Genomic DNA, 13,259 nt, shown 5'->3' on the forward strand with positions numbered 1-13,259 from the left:
ATAAGATAGGGTATGGAAGGCACTATGGTGGCCCGTGCTGGTGCTTTGGAGAACTTTAATATGACTTGTCTTTTTTTCTTAGCATTATTTGGATATCTTAAAGGTAACATAATTCAGGTCAACATAGAAGTTAAAAAAAAAAAACAAAAACCAAACCTCTCTTTCAGGAGTGATGAACTGACATCTGTGTGATTTTAAACTCTAAGGAAACAAATTCCATCACAGTTTTATTTTTAAAAAATTGCTGACAAATGGTCTATCAAATTGCATCAGTTAAATTTTGTGATGACGGTGAGATGGTTAAATCCATACTTCAAGGTAGATTGTATGGATTATGAAAGTTAGGGGTGATTTAAGAAACCGTTTATCAGGTTTATGACTTTGGCAAAGGAATGCTGATCTATGAGTATGAAAGTTCATGGTATCAGAATCCTCTTCAAGTCAGCCTATTGTCAGAAATGGGGTCTGCTAACAACCATTACACCCAACTTAAATGACTTAATGATTCACAATTTCTACCTAAATAACATTCATTTGGTCTGTAGAATTTCTCACTAAAACTCAAAACTCACACATGTACTTATACACAACTCAGTTGATGCTCTAAATCCATCCTCACATGCATGGTTCAAAGAAATGACAATCTTAATACAGCTGTACAAAAGTGCACGTCCATTTTCTTCACTAACGTGTTTATGGCTGAGGAAGGAGCTGTTTCATCTTAAGCTCATCTTGATGGTGCAACACAGTCACAATGGAGTACAAGTGAACATATGGTTGTCCTGTGCACAGTTTTTATTTACTTACTTCAGAAGCAAGTAAATAAGCATGTGTGCTACTAAGTGCATGCGGAGGTTTGAGGACAACTTTTAGGAATCAATTTTCTCCTTCTACCATAGCAGCACATGTAGATCCAAGACAGTCGCCTTGCATGAAGAAAATAAAAAGGGCAGCGTTCACAGTCTCCTGAGATCATGGCCTCAACAGAAAGGACCCTCCCAGGTGCTGAGATCCACATCTTAAAGGTCTCACCAACCATCAACATCACAGTGTTAGGGACCAAGCCTTTAAAACGAGGATTTTAGGTGACCTACAGATCCAGTCTGTAGGAGCTCTTCAAGGGCACAAGTGTCAAATTTCCTGTAGTTCACTGGTTACTAAAATTCAAAGGAAAAAATTTAGATTGTGTGTTTTTATTTGTTTTTTATTTTGCTTCATTGGTGACAAATTATATGAATCTAAGATATATGAGGTCACATTTTGATATATGTATGCATTTGTAAATGCTACAGTCTAATTAATCAGTATGTCTACTGCTTCACCCAGTTCTAATGTTTAGGCACTTGATAAACATACTTAATATCAACTTTCTTAGCAAGTTTTAGATGTATAAACATTAACCATAACCTCTGTGTCATACACTGAAGTTTTCAGCTTATTCATTCTGTAGAACTGGACCATTACACTCAACATCTATTTGCCCTTTTCTGTAATCCCTAACAATGACTGCCCTAACCTCTGGTTTGTCTTATTGAAAATTTCACATATGTGTTATTATCAATATTTAGCTATCACCATCTCTGTCATTTTACTTTGCATAATATCTTTTAGTGTTATCTATATTACTATAAATGTCAGGGTTTTACTTCTATTGTTGGCTGAATGTTATTTCATGTAATTTATTGACAAATTCTCTTCTTTAAAACCCACATATAAACCTATTGGGTGTGTGTGTCTTTTTGAATGTATATAGTGTACCATGTACCATATGTGTGCAGAAGCCTGTAGAGGTCAGATAGGGAATCAGATCCCCTGCCCGTGGAAATATAGGCTTTTTTGAGATGCCTTGGGGGTCTGGAAACTGAATCCTGGTCCTTTGCAAAACGGTAAGCACTTTTAACTAAGTAAACATCTAACTACTGAGCCATCTCCCCAGCTCCAGCCCCAACCACATACTCTATGTCCACTCACTCATGATGAATTTCTGAATGGGGGAAGAATTGACTCCAGAGAAGCGTGCATGTTAGGAAACTGTACTGTGTCCACCTTGTGAAGTGCTTTCTGTGATACCTATCATGTGTCATGTTGGATGCTCGGTTTGAGGATCTAGGACAAGGAAGAAGGACATGTCTCTTCTCCACAGAGCTTTCACAAGGAAGAGGTGAAATAGGAATAAGATTTTTTTTTAAAAAAAGGAAGTTCTGGAGTAAAAAAAAAATATATCTTTCAGGAGAAAGACTCAACTAGAAAAAAGGCCTTGAGATGGAAATAAGGTTGGATTATGAGGCATCAACGTGAAGACTAGTGTGACAAAGGGTCAAATGTTAAAGGAGAGAATCATAAAACAGGATTCCTGCTGAATAATGTCCGGAAATCATGAAAAAAAATGCATTCCTTAAAATGGGAGATCTTTGAGTTTGACAGCAAAGGTTGATATGGCTATGTATTTTAGAGAAAGTTGAATGTAGGGAGGAAGGAAGCAGTGGATCTTACTAGGAGACATCTTTGGTTATCAGAGTCGAAATTGCAGGAAGCTTGATGCAGGGCACAGTACCAGAAGTCAAGAATAGGATACTGTGTATAATGCAAGAACAGCTTGATGGATGTGCAACCCTGACGTAAATTGTCATACACTCTGATTGTATTTTAGGGCTGGTTATGCATGAGCTATATGGATATGGATATGGCTATTAGATTTCCAATGTTTTAAGCCCAGGCTCTAATTCTTACTAATATTTGTATTAGTAAAAGCATGGAATGCACTATAATCACTCAACAAATATTTGTTGATGTTAATTTTATTCTTTCTTGGATAGCTTCCCATATCTTAAAAGAGCCAATATTTCTTCACTTAATTCATGGCAACTATTTCTTGGGAATGTATAAAATTGATTTTTATGTGTTTCTATTTATGATTACCTATTTAAAATATGAATAGTGTTGCACTTAGTATACTTTCCTGTCTCTGACCCTTTCACAGAAGGACGGTGAGTGAATGGACAGGTGACTGTGTGGTCAGAGGCTCAGTCCAATGATGGTTGGGTGGATACCATTGTTACCACACATTTATAAGTGGTAACACTTTTCATCTTCCACATTCTGATACATAGTTATTTATTATTTGTTGTTGTTTTTATTCTCGTGAGTTAGTCCATCAAGGCACATTTCTCCACGCTTATCAAACTCAATTAAAACAAAAACAAACAACAACAACAAAAAAAACCTTCCTGCTTTACGACCTGTTTCCTGCTGTGTTTATTGACTTTCATATTTTCAAGTTCTATTCTCGTTGCTAAAGCTGTGTTTGTAGTAAATAGAAGTTTAAAATATTTTTTCAAAAGACCTTTTCTGAGTCTAGAGCTCTGAAAAAACAAGTATGATTGAGATAGAATGTGTAACGTTTCCTCACATTTCTAAAGGAGATTTTTTCCTAACTCACCTATATGTTTATTGTATGTGAGAGGGGTGTACACATGTACTTACAAATGCCATGGCGCACTGTTAAGGTCAGAGGACACCTTGCAGGAGTCAGTTCTATTTTATGGGCACTAGGAATCAAACTCAACTTGACTTGTCAGACTTGTAGGCAAGTGCTATGACCTGCTGAGCCTCTTCATCAATTTTTTTCATCACTTTTTAAAGTTGAAATTTTTTAAACAAAGAAATAACTTGAATGTTAATACAGTATAACCTTTAAGCACTTTACTTTCCATAGTAATTATTAATTTACTTAACTGGTAAAACCATAGGAGTCTAAAATTTAATAGAAGTTTTATTTTTTTTCCTAGGTTATATAATTACAGAATCTTATACTTCATTATATTTATTATTTCTTTATTACCTCAGCTGGTTTGAATAACTTTGTGTAACTTTGTATTTTCTAGTTTTATGTCTATCATAAAGCTTATTTCCTAGGCTTATGTCTCTCAAAATATTTTTTGAAACATGTGAAAGTACACACAAAGGAGCTGGGCAGATAGCTCAGTGGATATAACACTTCTTATGCAAGCCTGACAAGCGGTATTCAGAACCCATATAAAAGTCGAGAGCCTCAACTGGATGTCTCCATCATGTCCCTCCTTTTGGAACTCAAGGACCCCTGCAGAATATAGGAGCCCAGGGGTAGGAGTGTAGGAATCAGAGGTGTCAGCATACCATGAGAACATGGGCAACAGAATCAGCTAAGCAAGGCCCGTAGAAGCTCACAGAGTGAAGCAGCAATCACAGAGGATGGATAGGTGTGAGCCACGTCCTATGCATGTATGTTATGGTTGTATAGATTCATGTTCTTGTGGGACTCCTAACAGTGGCAATGGGGGTATCTCTCACTCTTTTGATTACCATTAGGACCCTTTTCCTTTTGCATTGCTTGGTTCAGCTCTACTATGAGGGTTTGTGCCTCATCTTATTGTATCTTGTTCACATCCCTAGGAGACCACTATACATGATATGGCATGGTATGCAAGTGCCATATCATTCATTCATAGACACACACATGCACACACACAACACATACATAAAGGAAAATATTTGAAAACATAAAATTATGTCATCTTTCTAGTTGCCCAGGATATAAGTTTTATTTGAATCTTATAAATCATCACTAAAGAATCGTCATTGCTTATTGCAAAGCATGGTGTACTGCTAAGTCCTTTGGGGTTTGTTTTGGTTTTGGTTCTATATACCCAGAGGATGAATGTCCGCAGTTCATTTGTAGAGTGTAGCCCCATTCTTCCATTTCTTAGTGTGAGCACAGAATTTTGACACAGAGCTTTGTGCCAATAAATGGACAGAACAAAAAAGCATGGCTAATTAACAGCCACAGTATCCACATGAAATAATAGCAACTGCATAAGGTGATGTACAACTCTTGCTTAGCCAAGAAATACATATCCATATATTCAAAGCCAGGTGATACTTGTAGAGAGAACATTATGGAATATAGTGCAAGCAGTCAACATCCTAAACTACGTTTCACTTCAAAGCGTCTCTTTCTTCTTACTATCCAGAGGAAGCTTCAAATATTAAAAATGGCTCAAACCTTTTATAGAATAAATGGGCCACAAGCACTACATCTCATTTAACTAGATTTACATGAATATTTTTACTTATATGTTTTAATGATCTTCTAATGAAAACTATTTCAAATATAAACTCAGAGTCAGGACTCCAGGTATATGTAGAGGTCCCAAACCGAAAATAAAGAGACGTAAATACTTGTGTTTCTTTCTTATGAAGACATAGTAGATCTCTATAACCTACTCCTGAACACTGAGATTGTCATTACTGAGATTATTCCTAGAAATGTCTTTCCCAAAACTGGAGTATTTGAATGACACATTATTAATGATTTACTTTTATGCAAGACCCAGGAAGACACTCACCAAAGCATATGATGTAAAGACTTCCCAAACATATTTGATAATTGTATATTTGAATTGTAGAATTGGGGCTTAACTTAATGTCCATAGAGTCTTAGAAGACTTGAATTATTCTAAGTTGTACCTGAATTGTTGTTATGTGTATACATATGTCTGTTCTATACAGGAGGACCTGAGGATAAGTGCTAAAAGACCTTTCCGCTCTAAGAATGTTGGAGACAGTGAATAAAGTTATAACTGAACCACTTCGATGTTGATGAATATCCATAAAAGAGGATGACCTTGAGTCTGGAACAGTGGGGCAAGATGCTTCTATCTTGCAAGAATTGAATAGCAGGGCATAGAATAGAGTATACTTGGTGTTCGGTTAAGCTTTGCTCTCTGTATATGAAAATTTTGTCTGAACTACTGGTATTTGTTGGAGAAACGTGTTTATTGAAACTATATGTACTAAATACCGTTCTTTAGTTGAGTCCTTGGGGATTTAGGGACTCTAGTCAAGAATTTGTGTATGGCTAATACAGTTACTGACTTCTATCTATGTCTTATACAGCTATGTCCTATGACACTGATGGTGCCAGGTATTTTGGCAGTAGGCATTGTGCTTTATTGTCCCAACCAGTATTAAGATGAAGTAATTAATTAATTTATGTTTGTACATTTCACCACAAATCTCAATGCTATCAAAGATTCTAACAGTCATAGTTTCAAATATTATTCATCAAAATATTGTCCATGCTTTATCAAAATTGATAGTGCATGAAGAGCTGTTAGGAAACCAAAGCCTCATGATTCATTTCTTTTTTTTTTCAGATTATTTTTCTTTCTTTTTTTAAAAGATATATTTGTTATGTTCTGCTTGCATATATGCCTGCACACCAGAAGAAGGTACCAGATCTCATTGTAGATGGTTGTGAGCCACCATATGCTTGCTGGGAATTGAACTCAGGACTTTTGGAAGAGCAGCCAGTGCTCTCAACCTCTGAGCCATCTCTCCATCCCCTTATGATTCATTTCTAATAGAATCTTATTGCATGTTTTAAGGCAACACCTAAGCAACCATTACTCACTATAATTGGAAAATATACATTGTTTTACATATCTATCCCTAAGCTACACCAGGAAAGATCACTGTGATTCATACGCATATCATGACTGCATAAAATAGGGGAAGGGAATACCCCACCCTCAAGACAGATCAATGCTGGCTCCAAACACAAAACAAAACATGTACCCATTTAGGGCAAGTCAAATAATGTCACAGCCTAGAAACCATTGACTTGGTTGAATTCCCCCTTGTATGTAAAAAATAAGCCTCTTATAATTCAGTCTTATTATTGGATGTGATTTCTATTTCAGAAGTAAAAGGACACTCATAGTAGAAAAAGTTCTGCATGCCTTTTCTATAAAATGGTCTCTCCTCTCAGTGTTGGTGGAAGACCCTGACAGAGTTCAGTTCTTTCCTTTTTCATCTTTGATGTTCAAAGGCATAGAGTACCTATATCCTCCCTCAGACTTATCATGCAGTAAAGGACTTGCTCCTACAGAGATGTACTGTGGTTGTTCACGTATGCTAGCAGGTCAATATACCTAATTTTTGGGATGATGCATTGGTAAAGAATCATTACTGACCTAAGCAAGATTCCACCATCTTTATCTACATAGAATAATGAAGCTCACATATTGATTTTTCCTCCTTTCATTGATTAGATTCATCTCTGAAATATGGAAGAATAGCATCAAATATGCAGAGCCTTTGAGTCTTACTAATCTTATTGGAAGTTTTTTGTTAAAACATGAGCCATCAGACATTTTTGTGTCCGTTTGTTCAATTCTGTGTTCTTTTTTCAGTATATCTGGGTATTATTTATAATTTTTACAGACATCTCATTTGATTTATTTTTTATAATTACAATTTTTTTTTATAATTATCCACATTACATCCCAATTGTTATCTGCTTACTCTTATTTTTCTGTTCCCTCCCTCTCTCCCTGTCCCACCTAAAAGGACGGAAAATGATTCTTGCCTGTGCATTACATGTTATAAGTACAGGGGTACAGGGGTACAGGGGTACCCATTAGAACGAAGTAACTTTTGGGCCATCTTAGTTCTATTGCCTTAGGTTCGTTTTAGAAAAACACAGTCGATTCAACAAAATCATTTTGTTCCAGGTGTACACTTTAAAGCAATCTGTATTCAGGAAGGTTGACTAAAACTAAAGGAAATATCCCCAGATTGTTGGCCATATCCTTATAAACACAAGGTCATGTTAATGCACCAGAACTCAGTTATTTCTATAAACTACTGATTTGAGCCAACCTTTGCTATCTTCGCCACCTCAGGGACCTGCTGCATGGAACATACATCATGCAAATAACAAAGCACGTATTGCCACCCCCCCATGCTCACTCAAGGATGGGATGATTAATGTTGAGTCTTCCTCATTCTGTTTCTCTTTTCCTGAGAGAATTTTCTGTCCAATGAATCACTAACTAACTGTCTGACTAACTATCTAACATTGTTGGATTCAAAAGATGAAAAGCCAAGATGGTATGGCTAAAAGGTTGAACCTCCTACATTACCTTTCTAAATGCTGTCTGTGAGTGATCCTTGATCCCAAGGGGAGCATTTATTTTTCTGAGTATGTTGGGGGCAAGAGCACTTTCTGCTCTTTTCCTCTGATATTTATTTTCTAATATATTTTGATCGATATATATTTTCATTTCTTAACTGTTATTATTTATCCTGTAATATATGCATTGTGAAAACTTTTCCCCTACAACTAATTGTAAGCATCTATCTTGTGGAATGTGTGCTCAGAAAGTACAATCCAAAATAGCCTTGTTATTTTCTGTGTAGCAGTTTAATCACTGTGATCTCATGTGAGCTCATCTCCTCTGAGATGTACTTCCTGACAAAATGTTCAGTTGCAGTGTGTTTGTTAAAACTCAAGTTGAATAAATTACTGTAATATTCAGATCATATGCCAGGGAAGAACAATATTTTCAGAAATTCCGCTTGGTGTGCAGAAGATTCAACACTTTTCCTATTCAAACGCATACTGTGTTATTATGGGTGTTTAAATGTCATCATAAAGTGCAGGTCAATGTTGCATAGGCAACAGTATAAAGTTTGAAAAATGTTTTGTTTTCTTTTTTAAGTCATAAATTCAATGTCATCCCTGAATTACAGCATAGGCCATTAAAACAGTTTAGGGCAATCACATCACCTTATCCTTATCCCAAACTAAGCATAGACTGTTCAAATCTAAATTAAACAATTGACCTCTTACTACAAAAGGAAAGACCAATAAAAATCCTCATAAAGGTGTGCTATCAAACTAATCATGAAGTTAAAATGCCATCATGCTTTAAGGTGCACATTTCTCAGACCAAGCTTCAGTACCATGTTTCTGAATGTTAATCTTATCCATCTTCATTTAACTTTTTGTGCCAAGACCAGAGTTATTTGTAGTTATCTACATTTTCAGTTCTATCCATTTGCAGAAAAACCTGTTCCCAGAAAGCTTAGAAAGCAATTTCATTTATAGTCAAGTGGTATACAATTTTCACTTCGAGTCTCTGTAGGGAAGCATGGGTTATTGAAGGTTTTCTATGGAGAAACAATTACTCCATCCATTTACTGAATATTGTTTATTTTTATGTTGTGTGAAATGCCCTGTGGGCCTTTTAGAACTTACTAGAAGAACCAATTTAGGAAGAAAATATCCAATTAGCTTAAAATTTTATGACACACACAGAGTTTGCATTCTGTGAGAGTCAATATGTTTGTTTTGGAAATCTTTGTGTGGTTTCTGAGACCTTAGTCCTTGCCTCTGAAATTCTCCCTCATTTCTCATGGCCATGCAGATAGCTTTACTCAATTAATGGTAGTGTACATAACACATCATAGGATTCCTTTATTTGTTTTGTTTCATCTCTATTTTTCATGGTGTTGGGACTCAAGCAGGAGCTGCAGCACATATTAGGCAAACACAAAGAATTTCTTCATGTCTAGGTATTTTGTACATTCGTATTGGAAATATGCAAATTCATACGATGAAATAATAACTAAAACTAATTCTCTCTTAATCTTGGCACCAGAATCAGCATCTCTACACTTTAGCTCAATGTTTATTGAATTGGTAAGAGAAATTTTTGCTCTGTTTTAAGATTGACTAATTTCTGAAGAGGAAGATGACAATAACCTCAGTCTCTCCTTTTAGCTTCATTCTAGGATTCAGAGCACATGCACTCTGCTTCATTTAAAGCCCTTCATAACCTCTGAACAGTGTCTGTCTTGCCATTATATGTTATAAATAGCCAGCAAACGTTCACTTTCTTTTTCTCAGTAACAACAATAATCTTGGCTCCCCCACTTTTTACTGGAAGGATTAGTGATCAAAATAAACAGGGACTGTGCACTTGATTGATTTCCTTTCCCTCTTCTGGGACTCTTGTCTCTAAGAATTTTCCCTTTTCTCCAGTCCCCAGCCCCTTCCTCCTTTCACACTCCTTCTTTCCATCTCTGTTGACTTGTGCTCTAATAGGATAGTTTCTTTTGTCTTTAAAACAACTAAGTCATTTCTAAACTCTCTTTATCCAATCTTCTGATGTGTCCTTTTTTATATGCATATACCAAAATGCAAAACAGTTTCCATTTTGTATACATAGATACATGTGATTATATACATGTATTTATATGTGTGTAACAGATTCTTTTCGTACTCCGAGTCAACAAGCTTTGCATCCATAGATTTGACCAGTTCCAGATCAGCACAATAAAAGAAAATGATGTGGCTGCATAGATGGCTTGGCTGTTAAGAACACTACTGCTTTTGCAGAGGACCCAGGTTTGATTAGTAATAACCCATATGTCAACTCACAGCCAACTCTAACTCCAGACCCAGAGTTTCTGATACCCTCTTTTGTCCTCCAGGGGCACCAGATGTTCATGTTGTACATAGAAATGCATGCAGACAGAACACCCATGCACATCATGTTGATGATGGTGATGATGATGATGATTTTGTAAAAAAGATTCTTTGAAAATCTGCCTTTTAAAAATTTACTCTGTGTAAATTTCATGTATGTATATGCAATATGCCTTCCACACAAACTCTGGTGCCCCATATTTAAACATGTCCCTTGGATGGAGATGCCTGGTGGCACTCAGAGGAAAGATAATAGGTCACCAAGGAGAGACTTGATACCCTATGAACATATACAGGGGGAGGAGGTCCCCCTCAGACATAGACATAGGGGAGGGGAGAGGAGTGGGGGGAAGTGGGAGGAAGGGAGGAATGGGAGGATACATGGGATGGGCTAACAGCTGAGATGTAATATGAATAAATTAATTATAAAAAAAGAAAAAAAGAATATCTCTAGATTCACCTTCTTCAACTTCCTCTAGGACTCCCATCACATCTTCCTCTCAATTTCATGTATTTCTTTAGTGAGTTTTTTTAATTTTTAGTTTAACTAATATGCGATACATATGAGTATATGTCTGAATGTAAGTAGATGCACCATGTACATGCCTGGTACTCTTGGAGGTCTGAAGAGGACTAATTGGATTGTTGTGAGTGGGTGCTGGTAACCAAATCTATGTCCTTTGTTAGAGTATTTAGTGTTTTTGACCACTCGATAATCTTCTGGCCTCCTGCTCATTTATTTCTAACACAGCATCCAATTAATGATACCTATATGCACATGACCCTGACATCATCCACTGGGGTCTGCAGAACCTGTCACAGGCCACACTCCTGAATAGATGTAGCTTTCTCTCCTCTAGTAACCATCAACTGCCAGTAATTTCTTAGCTGTGGGTGGGGCCTTAGGAGTCCTTCCCTCCTCTGTCTGGACTTTTTAACTGGCTAAATGTTGTGAAGGTAAGCACAGCTGCGATGAGTTCACATGTGCAACAGCTATGTCATGTGTGGAGGACAACATTTCCAGCATTCTTCCGCATCCCATGCCTCTAATATTCATGTATCCTCATCCATATTTCCTGAGTCTATAGCACGGGTAGGGGCTGTATGAGTTTAATAGCTTTTCCAGCTGTAGCTGAGCATTCACAGTTGCTTACTCTCAACGTTTCAGAAGATGACTCTCCATTTATTAACCCACCATAGTAAGAAGTGTGTCTGACCTAGGCTGTACTGGATATTCACAAATGATCATTTTCTCTTTATTCCCTAAGCAGTGAACATAGTTATTCCTATCCTAGTTTCACTGTACTAAGTATAAGCGCTCTGACAAAAAAGTAACTATAATGTTTATATAGGTTTTACAGTTTCTTATATGAGACATGATAGCCACTGGGCAAATCATAAAACAATCCCCAGTAGATACCAAAGAGTGATATTATTCATATATGTGTACATAGTGACAAAGTACATGTATATGTACTATGTGCATAAAATAGGTTGAGATTTGGGGCTTTAATGTAGTGTCCTCACCATCTCTCTCCTACGTGCTCTACTGAACAACCCCAAAGGTATAGACATTTATTCATTGTTTTGCACAGGGTGCCATGCTGACACTGAGCTGCAAACCTTTGAAAAGGCTTATTTTCTGTTTACACAGATTCAACAGACATGCTTAAAGATATGAATCATGAAAATAAAAGACATGTAGGTGTGAAATGCAAGGTTTAAGCATTCAGAAAAGGAAATTATAATCTTGAGTAGACATGTTGTGCAACGAAGATACAAGGATCAGACAAATGAGGCAGTATGCTCTCATATTCTTCCCTGTCAATGCTAATGAACCCTCTACTTTATAAAGGCTACCTAAAGCAATTGTGCCCTTTTATACCACCCTGTCTTTCTTCAAAGTGCTTCCCCAAACTCTGTACTTTTCAAATTTCCTTAATCTTTCATTATGTCTCTCAAGATTAAATTTCCTAAAGGAATTGCCAGGTTATTGTTTTGTTCAGACTGTAATCCCAGCACATTACATGTAAGACACTCATTTCAATTTCTTTAATGAAATAGATATATGCTACATCTTTTTTATAAATTTATTTATTTATTCACTTTAAATCCTGGTTGTAGACCCCTCCCTCCTCTCCTCCCCATCACACCCCCCCTCTCCCACTCCTCCCTGATTCCTAGAAAAAGGGGAACCCACCCCCGCCCCAACCCTGCCAACCCACCACAGCTCACCAAGCAGCATCAGGACTGAAGTTATGCTGTTCCCCTTTGGCCTCGCAAAGCAGTGCCCCATCAGGGGCAATGATCAAAATGATCAAAAAGCAAGCAACAGAGTATGTGCCAGAGACATCTCCCTCTCCCCTTACTATGGATTCACATGAAGCCTGAGCTGCCTGTCAGCTACATCTATGTAGAGGACCAAGCCTTAGTCCATGCATGGTCTTTGCTTGGTGCTTCAGATTCCATAAACACAATAGTTTTCTCTGTTGGTCTTCTTGTGGAGCTCTTGTTACTTGTAGGTCCTTTTATCCTTTCCTCCATTTTTCCACTAGACCCCCTAAAGCATCTCCCAGTGTTTGGGTATGAGTCTCATCATCTGTTTCAAACTACTGCTAGATGGAGCCTCTCAGAGGACAAGTCTGCTACGCTAGTGTCTGCATGCATAGCAGAGTATCATTAATAGTGTCAAAGGATACCTTGCCTCCGTGGAGTGGGTCTTAGGTTGGGGCAGTCATTGGCTAGGCTTTCCCCCCAACTCTGTTCTATCTGTTTTTGATCCAAGTTTTGTTCTCCTCCCTCCACTAGCAGTCTTATCTAGTTAGAGGGTGTCCTCTTCTGTCTCCACTATGAGTCTCAGCTAGAGGCCCTCTGATAACTTCCCAGGGACCTATTCTGACTTAGGTCTTCAGCTTCGCACAAAAATGCCCCACCCACAGTTTCT

General features: G+C 37.3%; 1 protein-coding gene across 2 annotated transcripts in view; it reads left to right on the forward strand.

Moving 5' to 3' along the window:
* CNTN3 (contactin 3) overlaps positions 1–13,259 on the forward strand; it is a 351,187-nt gene that overhangs the window by 264,495 nt on the left and 73,433 nt on the right. The window lies entirely within an intron of this gene.

This window comes from Acomys minous (genome assembly GCF_964271855.1).
Source record: "Acomys minous genome assembly, chromosome: 17".
Lineage (NCBI taxonomy): Eukaryota > Metazoa > Chordata > Mammalia > Rodentia > Muridae > Acomys > Acomys minous.